Source organism: Hevea brasiliensis, chromosome 8 (assembly GCF_030052815.1).
Source record: "Hevea brasiliensis isolate MT/VB/25A 57/8 chromosome 8, ASM3005281v1, whole genome shotgun sequence".
Lineage (NCBI taxonomy): Eukaryota > Viridiplantae > Streptophyta > Magnoliopsida > Malpighiales > Euphorbiaceae > Hevea > Hevea brasiliensis.
In genome coordinates, this window is record NC_079500.1 from 11216654 (window position 1) to 11230022 (window position 13369).

Consider the following 13369-nt stretch of genomic DNA (forward strand, 5'->3'; position numbering starts at 1 on the left):
ATGCTGAGATTTTGGTTCTGGCAGATTTTTGGTCCAACTTTGTTCAGTAATTTGATCAAGTTAAGTTCATAATTTGGTCTAACTTTCTTCATATGAAATGTTCTACTATGTCTTAGGTTTCCATCGGTTCAAGAATCACCTAAATCCGAGTTTCCTAGAGAAAGTTATAGCCCTTCAAACATTACTGCTCAAATGGAATTCTGCAGAATCGCAGGTACAGTAACTCAACTTTGCTCAATAATTTGAATGGGTTAATGGCATAATTTGGGGTGGTGTTCTTCATGAAAGTTTTAGATCTATATCTTATCTAATTTCTGGTAAAATTTCAGGTCAATTTGACCTTCCTAGCTCGAGTTATGACCAAATGAACAGTTACTGTTCATTTGGTCAGTTTGGTGCAGTGGCAGCCTGCTCTCATTTCACTTTGGTCAATTGGTTCACCCAGTTTTGGTCAGTTTTTGGGCATGGTTCCTTAATGAAAATTGTGCCCTTATATGTCTATTTTCATCCCCAATTGGTGGCATATCAATTTGACTTGTAAAATTTTCGTTTTGCTCCTTCAAAGTTGGTTTGGTCATGCTGCCAGCAGCATGACCAATTGACCTACGAATTTGTCTTCCATTCTAACAATTCCCATACATTTCCTTTGGTCATTATTGACCATTTTTCAGTCCACAATTGGTCAAAGATATCATTTATGCATTTCTCCAAAATTTGGTTCACAAACCCTAACATTCAAACCCTAAACTCACAACTTTGTTACCATTAACAATTTCAAAGTTCTAAACTATCATCATTCAACTAATTAAGGTTTTTATACTCATTCAAACCCTTTAAATTCATGCAATTCATACTCCCTTCAAGCTGGCCAAAAATTCAGTTTGTCCTTCCCCCATATTTTTATTTCATTTCCTTAATCCTAAGTTCATTTCAACCATTGCATATGCATTTAAAGAAGTAAAATAATAAGTTAGCACACTAACCTTTCTTAAATCTTCAAAACCCTATCTTTATCTCCTCTTTCTTCTTGTAATCCTTGTGCTTAAGTTGAGATTGCAAGTTCTTACAAGGTTTTTAGGGGATTTATGAAGATTAAGTGGAGCAAATTAAGCTTAAGTGTAAGCTTAATGGAAGAAAATTTCATGGAGGACTTGAGAGGAAGTGGGGCGGCAAACCAAGGGAAGAAGAAGACTTTTTCTAATTTTTTTTTTCTTTTGTTTCTTTTAATCTTATTTATACTTAACTAATTGAACATTACTAATTATTTGTGTTTGTGGCTTATCTAGTTGTCTTAAGTGTGGTTCTAATCCCCTTAACTGTCCGGACCGACACCGGTCACCGGAACACTGAAATCTACCAGGCTATGCAAACGGGGTGTTACAGGCACACCTCAACACTTCTCCAGAGAAGGAATCAAATTCGAAACTAATGAACAAACATTGTTCATGACCAAATTTTCATCAATCAACACTGGCTGTACATGCCATGCAACTGCTGTCTGCCCATCATCATTAATCTCTAAGCTGGCATGCAACGATCTTAACTCATGTACCAAAGACAAAGGAGTAACCCGTAGACTTGCCATAGTCTTGCGACTTAAGGCGTCAGCCACAACATTAGCTTTTCCTGGCTGATAGTCTACTAGACAATCATAGTCTTTTATCAACTCTAACCATCTCTTCTGTCTCAAATTCAGCTCTTTCTGGGTGCCCAAATACTTCAAACTCTTATGATCTGTGTAGATGTAGCATTTCTCCCCATACAAATAGTGTCTCTAGATCTTAAGAGCAAACACAATAGCTGCAAGCTCCAAATCATGTGTTGGATAATTCCTCTCATGCGGTTTTAGCTGGCGTGATGCATAGGCAATGACATTTCGATCTTGCATCAATACACAACCTAACCCATTGTGAGAAGCATCACTGTAAACTGTGTATTCTTTACCCGAGGTAGGTAAAGTCAGGACTGGAGCTTCAGTCAAACATCTCTTCAATTCATCAAAACTCTGCTGGCATTTATCCGTCCACTGAAATTTCACATCTTTTCTAAGCAGCTTGGTCAATGGAGAGGCCAACATGGAAAATCCCTTCACAAATCGATGGTAGTATCCAGTTAAACCCAGAAAACTGCAAATCTCAGTGACATTTCTGGGTGGCCTCCAATTAAGGACAACTTCAATTTTACTAGGATCTACCTTGATACCCTCTTCTGATACTACATGCCCCAAGAAAGATATTTCCTTCAGCCAAAATTCACACTTCAACAACTTGGCATATAGTTGTTTCTCCCTCAAAGTCTGCAGTACAATCCGCAGATGTCTATCATGCTCTTCTGCATTCCTCGAATAGACCAATATATCATCTATAAATACCACAACAAACTGGTCGAGGTATGGTCTGAAGATAGTGTTCATCAGATCCATAAAAGCAGCCGGAGCATTAGTTAACCCAAATGGCATAACCAAAAACTCATAATGGCCATAGCGGGTTCTAAAGGCAGTTTTAAGAATACTCTGCTCTTGTACTTTCAGCTGATAATAACCTGATCTCAGGTCAATTTTGGAGAACACAGCTGCACCCCTCAACTGATCAAACAAGTCATCAATGCGGGGCTATGGATATCTGTTCTTTATTATCACCTTATTCAACTGCCGATAATCAATACACAAGCGGAGAGTGCCATCTTTCTTCTTTATAAACAACACTGGCACTCCCCAAGGTGACACACTAGGGCGGATAAAGCCCTTATCAAGCAACTCTTGCAACTGTACTTTCAATTCTTTTAGTTCTGCTGGTGCCATTCTGTATGGCGTTATGGAGATTGGGTCCACACCAGGCATAAAATCAATCTCAAACTGCACCTCTCTTTCTGGAGGTAATCCTGGCAATTCATCAGGAAACACATCCGGAAAATCACATACAGTAGGGATGTCTCTTAGTGTTGGACTCCCCACTTGGGTGTCTATCACATGTGCCAAGTATGCTTCGCACCCCTTTCTGATCATCCTTCTGGCTAGTGCAGCTGAAATGATGTTTGATGGCAGTAAATGCCTCTCCTCGTGTATTACCACATCACCGTACAGAGGGAGACCAAAAGTGACTGTCTTCAGTCTACAGTCAATCATGGCGTGATGCCTGGCTAACCAGTCCATGCCCAAGATGATATCATACTCTCTGAAGGGCATTTCAATCAAGTCTGACAAGAAAACATGTCCTTGGATCACCAAAGGACAGTCTCTATAGATTCTGTTGACCTGGACCTCTTGTCCTAACGGACTAGTTACTAGCACTTCAAAATCCATTTGCATACATGGAATAGCAAGTGAACAGATTATGCTAGCACTAACATATGAATGGGTTGAACCCGGATCAAACAATACAAATACTTCTTGATCAAAGATAGAGAATATACCAGCTACTACATCAGAAGTCTCAGCCTCTTCTCATTGTCTCATTGAATAAACCATGACTGAAGCACTTCCCTGTGCTGACTGACCAATTGTGCCTTGACTGCCTGAAGCAGTGCCTCTACCTCTGCCTCTTCCTCTGCCAACTGACTGTGAACCTCTGGGAGCAGGACTCTGAATAGATCCCTCGGCAGTAGTAGGAGCTGGACCATATCTCGGAGACAGAGCACTAGTCCAGTCTCTTGCTAAATGGCCCTTGCCTCCACAGTTAAAACAGGCTCCAGTGGCCCAATAGCATTCCCCCCCATGTATCTTGCCACAAGTCTCACAGGGGCGGGCAAAATGTGAACCCCTGCTCGACTGCTGATCAAACCTAGGGGGTCTCTGTCCGAAAAATCTGCCCCTACCAAATCTTCCACCTCGACCCCTGCTGGGTCCACTAAACTTCTTTTTCTTTCCAGAGGTACCACCAAAACTCGGCTCTACTGACTTTTCCCCCTTGTCTTTCTCTGATTTCTCAACTTTCTCTGATTTTTCTTTTATTGGGGTTGCTTCTGATTCAATCCTTTCTAGCTCAAGTGCTTGAGACATGAGTTCTGAAAAATTGCTGTGCCTGAATCCCACTACTTGCATCCTCAAACTGGGCTTCAAACCAGTCTCAAATCTCTTGCATCTTGCCTTGCTGGTAGAAGGAGACTCCCAGCATAATGACTTAAGCGGGAGAACTCCCTCTCATACTCTGCCACTGATCGATTCCCTTGTTTCAAACTCAAAAATTCTTATAGTTTCTGATCAACATATGCATCTGGGATGTATTTCTGTCTGAATTCTCTGATAAAGTCATCCCAGGTCAATACTGGTGGTTCAGCTAAGCTGTGGGGGATGGTCTTCCACCAATCATACGCATCCCCTTGCAGTAGAGACACAGAATGTTCAAACTTCAATTCATCTTGGCAGTGCAGCTTCTTAAATACTCTATCCATCCTTTCAAACCATTGTTCTGCCTCTAAAGGGTCAATTGTACCCTTAAATTCTGTAGCCCCATACTTCAATAACTTATCATACTGTCTGGCTGGAGGCAGTGGTTGTGCCACAGATGTCTGGGGTGGAGCTTGAGCAGGTATACCCCCAGCCATTTGTTGAAACATCGCAGCCATCTGCTGTATAAATTGTGCAGAAAACTGCGGCATTTGTGGGGCTGATGCTACAGATCCACTGACATTCTGTAAAGCTGGGGCCTCCCCTTGTGCCTCAGCTCCAACAGATTGCTCGACTGAGCGATCCCTTTCTTCCATTTCAGGCTGAAGTTAGGGTATCTCCTGAACAAATAACACAAGGAGATTTTCCTCCGTTAGTTCATATTTATTATGTAATGCACTGTATGTAACAAATATGGACATTGAGCAGTTGTACTTAACAAGGAAAGACACAAAATTTCAAGTTAAAACATACTTCAAAAATTTGCTCTGATACCACTAAAACATGTCACACCTTACTCCTCTGTAAGGCATAACATGATCCTGTAAAATACCTAATGAACTACCAAACTTCACCTACCGATAACTCATTAAGTACCCTACAAGGGATTTTAAAACAATTTTCTTACTTTTGTTCAGTGGTGAGCATTTTCTAATAGGTATTTAAAACATTTAATTAAAATTAAAACTAGTTAATATTTTTGGTCTATTTTATTTTTCCGCAAATTTTATAAAAATTTTGTCAGAGTTTCGTCTGTATTTTGAGAAAACAGTTCTTCAAATACTTGAAAAAAAGCACTTCCAATAATTTTTCAACTACTTCTTCAAATTCACAATCAATCTCAACCATTTTCTCAATTTCAAAATTCAACAATTCTCAAAATACTGTCAATCAATATCATTCATTCATATTTCCTTAAAGATAAACAATTTGTATATACATCATACTACAATTTACATTTAGAAAATTCAAACTAAAATTTATTACAAATTTTATACAAACTTTGTACAAGCTGCTCAAGAACCATTTTTACATGTCCATACATTTATGTGCAATACATACATCAAAATAAATATTTACAGCCAGGGTATAAACTATACCCGATAACTTCAAGCTGATAGATCCTCAACCTCACGCTGCCACGCTTCCTCTAGTCTCTATCTCAATAAAGAATAATAACTATATCACGAGTACTAGAACTCAGTGGTGCACAACATACTAAAATAATCTTTATGCAGAATTTAAATCACATTTATTCAAAAATTAAACTGAGCATGCGAGTTAAACACAAAACATGAATTATGAGATTTTATTCCAAACAATTTCATTTCGAAGTATCAAACACATTTCATAAAACTCACAGTTAGTTCATGCCATTCGAAATAAATAGAATCTCAATAGCTAGAGGCTAAAGAGAAATCACATCACAAGGCTAGCTAGCTCAAATATATGGATATCCATTCACATCCTCTTCTACTGGCACACCTCAACACTTCTCCAGAGAAGGAATCAAAATTCGAAACTAATTACCCCCACTAGTCGTACTAGTGAGGTGTTCAAATATATGGTCATGACACTGTGGTTTCAAAACTTATCTTAATAATTTGCTAAACATTGTCATTTCAAATATACACAATAACTTTCAACAATTTCGATTAAAGCATCATAAATAATGTCTCAATTCACTTTTTCAAATCATTCAAAACAATATGCAGCAAATAATTTACAAAAATTACACGTTGTGCACAAACCTCAAGCGAGTCGCCTCTTGGCCTCGACTCGGTTCCTCGGGTTCTTTCCTGGTATTCTTTCCAACTGAAACACACAATTTTACAATGTTTCAGTACTAGAACTTAACATAAACCCAAAATAAATTTAGCTTCACTTTTACCTAGCTCTAACGTGCTAAACTCGACGTTCTTGAAATTTTTGTGTTTCGGGTTACAATTCACTACACTATTCAAGTCAAATTGTTGACTTTCTAAGGCTTAATAGGTATGGAAACTCCAACTTCACCCACATACCACATTTTGGTCACTAAATTTGTTGGTTTTGGTAATTTTCTCAAAACTTAGGTCTTTAAGGCAAAATTGCCAATTTTCAGTTTTGATGTCCTAAGTTGCACTGTTTCATTGGTCCTTTTATTGTTGGAATTTAACAAAACTTTCTTCATAGAAAATGTTCCCTATTGTCTTAAGTTTATTCTCCTTTTTTGAATCACTCCAATTGGAGTTTTGTAGCTCAAGTTATAGCCAAAATACAGTTACTGTTCATGCTGTGGAATTTAGTTCTGTAGATTTATTGCTCCAACTTCATTCAGCAATTTGGTCAAGTTAAGTCCATAATTTGGTCTAATGTTCTTCATATGAAATGTTCTACTATGTCTTAGGTTTCCATCGGTTCAAGAATCACCTAAATCAGAGTTTTCTAGAGAGAGTTATAGCCATTGAAACTTTACTGTTCATATGGCAAATCTGCAGTTCTACAGATTCAGTGGTTCAACTTTGTTCAGTAATTTGTTTGGGTTAATGGCATAATTTGGGTTTATATTCTTCATGAAAGTTTTAGGTCTATATCTCATCTAATCACTGGTAATATTTCAGGTCATTTTGACCTGTCTAGCTCGAGTTATGACCAAATGAACAAACATTGTTCATTTGGTCAGTTTATACAGGGCAGCCTACAATTTTCCAATTTTGGTCAATTTGTTCACTAGGTTTTGGTCACTTTTTGGGCATGCTTCCTAAATGAAAATTGTGTCATTTAGTGCCTATTTTCATTCCCAATTGCTCCCATACCAATTGGACTTGTAAAATTCCATTTTTGGTCCCTCAAAGTTGACTTTTGGTCATGGTGCATACCCAATCCGAATTTGGCTTTGATTCAAACACTTCTAACACACCTAATTAGGTCACAAATGATCATTTCTCACCTAAAACTATGTCAAAACATCATTTAGCACTTCTTCATATTTTTGGTCTCTAAACCCTAATGTTCAAAACCCTAATTCATGTCATTTGTTGCACTTAGCTAATTAAACACTTATAAACATGCTCCCTTAACTCAATTAAGCTTCCTAACATGTTTAGCTCAAACAAATTTATACTTTGTCCAACCAAACCCTAGCTGTCCAAAATTCTATATAATCCCTCAACAAATTTTCTTTCCATTTTAAGTTTATTTACAAGCTCAATAAGTTAGAAATGTAAGAATCAAACTCAAATTATCAAATTTGATTACTAACCTTTTATGTAGAATTTCTTTTTCTTCAAAACTTCTTCTTTTCTTTTTCTTTTTGTTGTCAAGCTCCTTCCCAAGTGACTAGAACAAGTTTTTGTGAAGCAAGTATGGGAGAAGTTTAGGTTTAGTGAGGGTTTCAAAGCTTGAAGACAAGCTTTAATGGAGTTTGCAATGGTGAGGGAGAGAGAGTGTGTGTGAGGGCGGCAAGCTTGGTGGAAGAAGACTTTGATTTTTATTTTTCTTTTCTTTTGTTTTGTTTTTATCCTTATGGAAGACCCAAAAATCCCAATTAAATAAATATATTGTAACACCCCGAAATTTTAATTTTTATGAGCATTTTGGTATTTTAATTTTATTTAAATTTTAGGAATTTTTTTGAGATTTTTCGGATTTTAAAAATCGGGTTCGATTTTCCGAAAATATAAACTTTATGATTTTTAAAAATTAATTTAAAGACTACGTGGCAAAACTAAAAATATATTTGGAGTCTACGTATTTTTCTGAGTTTTATGAAATTTTTTCGGAATTTTTGGACCTCGTTTTCGGTCCTGAGGCAGAGTAAAAATTCAAAATTTTGTGTCCTGAATCGAACCGGCCGAATCGAACCGGACCGGATCGGACCGGTCGAATCGAACCGGTCTCTTCTCTTTTTCTTCCTCCCGCGCGCGATGCTCCCTCCCCTCTTCTCTCTCTCGTTTCTCTCTCCTCCCCTCCCCTGCCGCCTCCCCTGCGTCCTCCTCGCGCCGCCCCACCGGTATCCCGGCCAATGGCAGCCGGCAACGGAAACACGCGCGATCTCCCTTCCTCGCGCGCGCGGCGTTTTGGCTTCCCCGGCCAAATCCGGCCGATCCGGCCACCAATTAGACCGGGTCTTGTATCCAAAATCATCTACTCGGCGAGAGCTTTCCATAGACACCAAGAACGCCGAAATCCATCGAGCGGATTGTCCGATTTTTGCTCGGGAAGATTTTAGCCCATTTTGACTTTTGGGCTAGATTTCTCGAAAATCGTGAATCCCAGGAGAAAACCGAGGCCACCAGCACGCTCCATTCGTCGAGAGCTTCGCAACGACATAAATTTCAAATTTTTCCGACACCGTTTTTTGGTGGGTCCCACGGAACTTCGCAGTGTTTTTCCGAGCATTTAATGAGCTTAGAAAATTCTGAAAAATTTATGTACTAACCCCCGTGTTATGGGCTTCGTGTAGGTATCCTCGATTCGCGGGAATTCGACAGTTGACCGGGTCTGCAAATTTCGGGCCAGACAGACCCGTTACCGAAAAAGTCTCCGAATTGGACCGAGGTTTTGGCTAGCCCCCCATTGTCAGACGTCCTGAGCGCGTTCCGAAGTCGGAATCGGCAAAGGTAAACCCGAACCTTGCTTTTTCGTAATTTTCTAGTGCTTAAATAGGATTAAAAATCCATAAAATATTCGTGGTAGCTTAGAAAATTACGATTCTTTTTGCAATAGCTTAGTAATATTGCTAAGGACCGCGGGGCAAAGTTTTATAATTTTTAGAGCTTGTTTGGGCGCTTTTGGAAAAATGATCTATAATAAGGACTAAATTGAAATTTTGCGTATTGTGATGTATGATTGATTTGATGGGCCCAGGAGGGTCTATGTGATATGATTGAACTGTTGATATATGGATTGTGAATATAGAAGTGCGTTTTTGCCCTTTTGCAGTTGGGTAGGTCCTAGGTATAGGGAGACTCTGCGGATTTTCTTACGACTTAGGACGACTTGATATTTTTCTTTGTTTGTATTGAGTCAAATTTATTAAATAGATGTAATGTAATTGTCGGTGAGCGAATGACCTTCTTCCTCCGCCCAGCCGCCACAGTAATTTGTCGTCAAGTTTGTGAGTAAAATATTAATTTTAATTGTAATTTCGATATTATTATATGTTCAGCATGCCCATGCATCACTTATATGTATATATTTATGTAGTTAAACTCTAGGCACGAATTATGTTGCATTCATAACTGTTAATGTGCCATGAATGTTGTTGTGGTAATTTGGAGCAGTGTGCGTGCGTTGGCGTGCGTGTGATGTGGTGTGGACTATGGATAGGACGGGGCAGTCACGGCTTGAGTAATTCGCTGGGACCCGATCCTTCGAGGGGTAGTCACGGCTTGAGTAATTCTGGGACCCTCGATTTGGTTATTAAGAGCAAGTCCGAGCTTGAGTAATTCTGGCACCAGTTGGATTTAAGAGAGTCAGATAGGGATCAGCTCCCATATGTTATGATTGATACTACAGGGTGTGTGAGTGCTCCAAATTACCTTTTTGATGTTATGATGTGAAAATGTTGTTGATGTTGCATTTCACTCTACAGGGTGCATTAGTTCTAGATAGTTATAGAGATTATGGTTAAAATTGATATTTTACTCTCTGAGTCGAACGCTCACTCCTGTTCAATATTTTTTTCAGGCTACAGGAGGATTTTATTTTGGTTAACCTGCTTTTCTCCCTCGCAGGTCAATTATTACTGTTTGTATAAACTTGTTAAATCTTAGAATTTCCGCATGTGTTAGAAATGTTATTTGATTTGGGTCTGTAAACTAAATTATTATTTTGGGACCTGTAAACTTAATATGCTATGCATGTTTGATGGATTGGATGAGGGAGCTGAGCTCCCATTTATTATTATGTTGATGAGTATGTGGAGGGTGAGCTGAGCTCCCCAATTGACTATAAGTCGAAAACTCCCCGTTGGTAAGTCCATTTTATGGCCGGACTCTGTCCGTTTGTTTTCTTGATATTGGGCCCAAATGGGCCTTAGAGTTGGGTTAATGAACAGTTAGGCTTACTACGGGCCTCGGGGGCTTTAGGCTGGCCCAGGTCCTAGTGCCGGTCCGGCCCATAGGTTGGGTCGTGACAAATGTGGTATCAGAGCTTAGGCTCCAGATTCTTAGGGAATGTTGTCTAAAGTGTTGGGAAAAGTCTAATAGGAGTCACATGCGGAAAAATAGGGTCCATATTCGTCTTGCATTGTCGTCTTTGCTTCTAGTTTCTGCTTCATATATTGTGTGTAAATATGAGTCTATAGAGCTGTGCAATGTGCAGTTTTGAATTTTGTGGGCTAATGCTGCTGAATTTCAGGAAAATGCGTAAAAGGTGAGAGCTGCCATCGCACTGAACCAGATGTGCCTGACGAGGTGTCGGCACAGGATGAGGCGCCTGCCCCGAGGAGGCGGGGTAGGAGGCCTAGAGCTGCTCAAGTAGAAGAGCAGCTACCCACAGTTCAGGAACAGTCTTTCATGGCACAGGGTCCCATGGACCCCATGGCAGCTACTCTAGCTGGTCTGCAGAGAACCATCGACATGATGGCGCAGTATATGGTCCACCCTCCACAGCAGCAGCAGTCCACCGCACCAAGAGGGGAACCTTACAAACAGATCATAAATTTTAAGAAGTTGGTGCCTGGTACTTATGATGTGTCAGACGATGCATATCGGTTTCTGGATTCCTGCAGACAGGCAGGAATAGAATTACAGTTGACTGATAGAAGATTGATAGAGTGTGTGCAGCATGTCATGGGGCCTATGCCTAGACAATGGATGAATGACTACGTGTTACCCCGGATGGAGGGATTGACATGGGCTCAGTTTGTGGAACTTTTTATCAATCGGTTTGTGCCAGAAAGCTTCAGAGATCAGAAACAGTGGGCCTTTGAGGCCCTAAGACAGAATGGCAGGTCTGTAGATGAATATGCTACAGAATTTCTGGAATTGAGCAGATATGCCCCTACAGCAGTGGCTACAGAAACTATGAAGGTGAAGAGGTTCCTAAAGGGGCTTGACAGGAGGTATGCGAACCTGGCCATGATGTCGGATCAGTCTTTTGATGTGGTGGTTGATCGAGCCAGATTGAGATTAGCTATCTTTGTGGATGACAAAGTGGGAGAGCAAAGAAAACAGAGCGAGGGTTCCTCGTGTGTCCCTTCCATGGGTACTCGGACGGTGGTGGCGTGGTAATTACAGAGGAAAGGGTAGGAGCAAGAGAAGTGGTTTTAGACACAGACCACGAGGATCTGCACTGCGGATCCAAAGCGGTGGTCACGAGTACAACAGCCTGGTCCAGTTCAGGATCCTCCTTGGCACCTTGTGCACAGTGTGGAAGAGGACATTCAGGACCTTGTTTGATGGGATCAGGAGTATGCTTCAGGTGTGGCCAACCAGGTCACTTTGCTAGGGAATGCCCCATGTTCAGCGAGCCACAGATGGGGTCACAGGGTTCTGTTGCAAATGTTCCTCGCCAGTTGTATCCAGTACTTCCAACATGGCAGGCAGTCAGTTCAGTGGCCAACAGGGCCGAGGACAAGGGGGACGTGGATTTGGAGGCGGTCAGAGGTAGAAGTCGATGTCGTGGTTCTGCCACTCAGGGTAGGGGTCAAGCTCGAGTTTTCACCCTGACCCACCAGGATGCTCAAGCTTCAAATGCAGTTGTGGCAGGTATTCTTCTGGTCTATTCTTATGAGGCTCGTGTTTTGATAGATCCGGGTGCTATGCACTCATTTGTCTCCCCTGTGTTTGCCATGAGGTTGGGTAGAAACCCTACAACCTTAGAATGCCCTTTGTCGGTAGCTACCCCACTTAGTGACAATATAGATGTAGATATGGTTTTTCTGGGTAGCCCAGTAGTAGTGGATGGAAAGATCCTCCCAGCAGACTTGGTTCCTCTACCAGTAATGGATTTCGATGTAATCTTGGGGATGGATTGGTTGGCAACTCACTATGCCACTTTAGACTGCAAGAACAAAAAGGTGTATTTCCACATACCTGGTGTGGAAGAGTTTAGCTTTGATGGTGACAGGAGCGTGGCTCCGTATAATTTGGTGTCAGCAATTAGTGCTAGAAAAATGTTGAGGCGTGGATGCCAAGGGTATTTGGCATTGGTGAGAGATACATCTGTAGAAGGTGTCAGCATGGAAAATGTTCCTGTTGTCAGAGAATTTATGGATGTCTTCCCAGAGGAGCTTCCAGGGTTGCCACCAGGAAGGGAATTAGAGTTTTGCATTGATGTTGTGCCGGGTACAAACCCCATATCCATGCCACCTTACAGGATGGCACCAGCAGAATTGAAAGAGCTGAAGGAGCAACTACAGGAGCTTTTGGACAAGGGTTTCGTACGTCCGAGCACTTCACCCTGGGCTGCTCCTGTTCTATTTGTTAGAAAGAAGGATGGGTCATTGAGGTTGAGCATTGACTACAGACAGCTGAACAAGGTGACAGTGAAGAAAAAGTATCCACTTCCTCGGATCGATGATCTGTTTGATCAGCTCCAAGGAGCTAGATTCTTTTCTAAGATAGACCTGCGATCAGGCTACCATCAGTTGAGAATCGGGAATGAGGACGTGTCCAAAACGGCTTCGTGACAAGATATGGTCATTATGAGTTCTTGGTGATGTCTTTTGGACTCACTAATGCACCAGCAGCCTTCATGGACTTGATGAACAGGGTGTTCAAGCCATTTTTGGACCGTTTTGTCATCGTATTCATAGATGACATTCTGGTATACTCTCGGACCGAGGAAGAACACGTGTGGCACTTGAGGATGGTGTTGCAAACGTTGAGGGAGCACCAGCTATATGCCAAATTTTCAAAATGTGAATTTTGGCTAGAAAGCATCTCATTCTTGGGACACGTGGTTTCTAGTGACGGCATTCAAGTGGATCCCAAGAAAATTGAAGCTGTAACTGATTGGCTTAGGCCTACAACAGTCACTGAGGTGCGAAGTTTT